We start from the raw sequence: 4,615 nt of genomic DNA, 5'->3' as shown, positions 1-4,615 counted from the left end.
CTGCCTTTAATAATGATCCCCCTTACCCATTTTAACTGTGCTCTATTTATGTGGCACTTAAGATGTTCATAAAAGGCTCCTCTACATGGCACACTATTCATGTTATACAAGCATGTTATTGCGTTGGTTCCGGTATAGACATGATTTGCTCAATAACTGCTAACTGAGATGTTATTAGGGTTGTGTTGGAATTTTCTAGAGAGATCAAAATTAAAGAGTTAGTTTTCTAATATAATATTTATGTATCTAATATAAATTAATGAGAGGTAGTAGGCATTAATCACCTCCTGTCTGCAGGTCTTACAAACATTAATGAAAAAGTTCTTAATTCTAGGATAAAGATAGATGACATAATGATCATTTTGATACAAAAGACTAAAATAAGACAAGATAGTCTCTGGACCTGGGAGGGGAAAGTAGTACTCACAAGACTTTCCACCAAAAAAACTATGAATAGCACTGGAAGAATAAAAAAAGGGGAGGATAGCACCACCTTGCATTTCACCTTTCTTTCACATAAAATCTGGACAACATCAGCATTCTGGATACAATCTCTGTTTCCCTATTTGCCTATACACATCCACCTGAAGATGCTGTTTCTATCCCTCGAAGGAGCAATTTTTTTGTGATGTGGATTGATTTAGATGCTAATGACACTTAAGCCACCTATCGGACATGGATTGTACATTGCCTCATTTGTTTGACCCTTGTCTGTGTTAAGAACAGAATAAGAATGGATTTTAGTCACTTCGGCTCAGATAGAAGAAAGTCAAGACAGTAACATCTGTGAAGGCAACAAAAGCCTCCAAGCAGTTGAAACCCCTGTACAATTCATGTGATCATTTATTTTGCCAAGGAATTAAGAGTTTTGCGGTACATCTAGACAAAATTGCTCTAAGCCAACATTGTTGTCATTGTTTGCACTGAGTTTTTTCCTTTTTTTCAGACCAGAATCATCCATCATTAACAGGACAGACCACCAAAAATATTTCTAATTTGGACCATGCTGAAAGAAAACTTACTTGATTGGTTAAGGCAGCTTCTACCTCAGACAAAGAAATTGCCAGGGATGCATGCAATCATGGTGCACCCACACGCTACCAACTCCCAGGCCTTTCTGATGCTGTGCACAGCTCCCATAAATGGCTTCTGATCAGTTACAATAAATAATTTGGTGACTACCATACCCAACATTCCTGCTTATGTATTTCTGCTGGATCTTCCCAGATGTCCCCTTTGGAGATATGTGCTGGGCAGAGAAATATTCACAATCTCAACTTCAACTCCTAACATCCACTTCCCTCCATGGGGGGAGTCAAGATTTAAGATACAACTATCCACGTATTTCTTGGTGAATGAAGATGGTAGAATGGATTGGAATCAGAGACAAAGGGTTACGGTTGTTCAGTCAACACTAATTATAAAGCACCTACAACATGTGATTGCTATTTGCAGTAACCTGTCATGCAAGAAAAACAATTTCTTGAGCTTCATGTGAAAGTAGCAGTGTGAGTATGACATTGCAAGTCATTAAGTTCTTTGCTGAGAGGCTAAAAGGGAGCCTGGAAGATATTTTTATTCTCAGATTAACTTGAAATTGGGAGCCTCTTTCTGAAACCAACTCTTCCTCGCAAAGGTCAAGCAAGGTAAGCTGAGAGACATAATTACATTTGTTAAATGATGCTGTGTAAATCATGAAGAAAGCCTTCTACAGCTCTAAACATGTAGGATTTTCATTTTTCTTGGAAGTAAACAATGAATTCAAGGTAGAGTAGGTATAGAGAACATTCCACGATGAACAGGAAAGCAGCTGAAACTACTGTCTGGTACAGTGCACTGTTTATGTGCCACATAGTCTAGCACAACAGCAATCACATCCCTTTCCCCAGTTCTGGGAGGATTGCAGAGTGTGGCAGTCTGGAATAAGCGTGCTGGGCACCTGCTCAGCAGGGCCCAACAAGACCTGCTCAGAAACATGGAAATTTTAACTACGTTGTTCCCTCAGTTATTTCAGTGGAACTAATTTGACAGATGTGAACACACAGAGGCAGATTTATTTCTTTTTTACCCCAAAGATGTGTTTGACAAAATAGGCATTTGCAAAAAGGTAGAGTCAACATATTAGTACCTCAGTTAAGCAAGAAGATTATCAGATGCACATTCTGCTACTACAGTGATGTAAGTACTTTGACTGGATCACACATAACTGGTGTAAGGGCCAGTTACATTAATAACGGTCTCTTTGGTGGCAGCACTTTGTACTTCTGCATAAAAGCTGTACAGTAGCTGGCAAAAATCCAACGCATTTATAAACAAGTTCCCATATACAAAGTTGAGTTTAATTTACCAGAGAGTGACAGTCCTGTGGATTCTGAATTTCTGTAGTAACATCTTTTTCTTAAATTAAATATGCAGAAGCATTTCATATTTGTTGTGGTACTATTTACTATTTCATTTGAATGTTCATTAGAGGAGCTATTTGTCTTCCAATTATTTTCTTACACAGAATAGGACTAAAACAACGATTTTAGAATTTGGGTTGAACTGCCACTTGCACTATCCTGGAAGCAGTGTAAAGACATTTAGGTCATACAAGTTCACAGTATTTCTCTCAAGCTAGGAGCTTATTGACATATCTGGAACACTTCAGGCATTTGAGTAATTGTTTCAGACTGCCTGCAGAATTGAGACTGACTATGTAAGGTTCTCAGCATTTGCAGCTGGGAAGAAAAAATCTTAAAAGGTAAGGCCTTGTCTAGTTTGACTTTTCCAGCCACAGCAGCAACATTTAGGTTCAGATAACATACAACTTGCACCAGTGTACTTCACTCTGCCTTTTCTCTACAGCAATTCTGCACCAAAAGCTGTTTTCTGTTGTTTGCCAGCTATCAAACTGCCAGCTGCTCTATTTATAGGTAAACTTCCTATAACCCATGGAATGACATTTCCCCTTATGTTTTTGCCTGTTCAAAAGCTCAAGAAAGCTATTTCACTTTTTAGTTGTTTGTGCCTTTTTTTAACCCATTATATAGATGTGAGTTAGCTGGAGATTTTTTTTAAGTGATCATTGACATACTTGCATAGGATTGTATCAGTTAGTTCAGAATACCTGCTATCCTAAAAACATCCCAAAATTTTTCAAAATTGATCACATTTTTTATTGTTGTGAGCATATCCCTTAAGCTCATAAAACAGCATAGTACACTCAGTTTGTGAAAAGATACTGAAAAAGGAATAAAAGCAAGAGGAAAATAGTATTTCTAAGGAAACTCTTCTGGATTTTCAGTGTTTTTTTTTTTTAAATTAATCATGTTATTCTGTTTCCTAGGTCATACAACCAACTTGCTTAACTTTAATTTTGTTTCCATTTGTCACTATTATTATTACTCCTAGTTTTTTGTTCTACCTCAATAAGAAGCAGCAGACTTTCTGTTTTGGATATCTTAAGGATATATGTTCCTCTGTGTAGAAATTGGTAGTATATTGATAGCATACAACCCCTGGCCAAAAGTTCTCAGCATCCCAGGAATAATTACAACTTGTGACATAAGTTTTATGACAGTCAAAGTTACCAAAGAACAAAGGATTGTGTTTTTTGCTTTGCCCAAACTGTGTTGGGCAAGAAACCTATCCAACCTACCCACTCTTGCCCAACCTACTTCAGATGTTTCTTTCTAAAAAAAGATGAGCCACAAGGCAGAAGTTTCAATATTTCTATTTTACTAAGAAGTAAACTAAAAGAAACTAGCTCAGAAATAGTACTTAAAGTTAGGAGAGATTGGTCCTAGCCCGGTGACTGTCAGAAATTTACATACTTGTACACATTTTCCAAAACTACAAAAGCATTTTGGTAGCTGATCTGAAATGTTTTGATGGCTGATTTTAAAGAATGCTAAGCATTCCCAGTTGCTATCAATGTACGTCAGATTATGAACCTGCTCAATGTTTGGCTGAGACATTGACGGAAAAGTCTTTGAGATATTCTTTTTGCTAAACTTCTCCAAAATTATTGAGATCTTGAATTTCCAACTTGCCTTTGGAATCTCAAGAAATTACTAATAGCGAATGCCATATGTTCATAGCAAATACAAATCCAAAATTCAATCTTTTGAACTCTTTTCCTAGGAATTTACTTTTTGAAGGTTTAAATCAAGACAAACCTCGTATGGGGCAAACTCATCTGGAGTTTAGGACATTGGAGAGCCATTATTTTAGGTCAGATATGTATATATATACCCCAGAACATTAAAACAGTGGCCACATACCCATGAGATTTGGGAATAACCTGAAATTCTGAAGACAAAAAAAAAAAAAAAAAAGGAAACCTCTTTATTTTCCCAGATCACCTGATTTTCCCAGCTCTTCAAACTCCGCTAGAACCCACTAAATTCTGCCCACTTATTAAAATGAGCAGAGAACCAGTGATATCTCCTCAGGCCAAGCTGCCAACTTCTCCTGATTTCTTTGCGATATGAAAAAAAAAAGCCCACAAAAATCCTCAATTTTGCTTGTGAAGCCCTGGGCAGGCTGCTCCAGTTCCTCCCGCTCCCCTGCTGGCACCAGCCTCCTCGCAGCATCGCCCGGCCATTTGGTAGGAGCCTCTGCCAGGTCAGAA

This window comes from Calidris pugnax, unplaced genomic scaffold, assembly GCF_001431845.1.
Source record: "Calidris pugnax isolate Ruff unplaced genomic scaffold, ASM143184v1 scaffold273, whole genome shotgun sequence".
In the NCBI taxonomy this organism is placed as follows: Eukaryota; Metazoa; Chordata; class Aves; order Charadriiformes; family Scolopacidae; genus Calidris; species Calidris pugnax.
Note: the sequence above shows the minus strand (reverse complement) of the source record.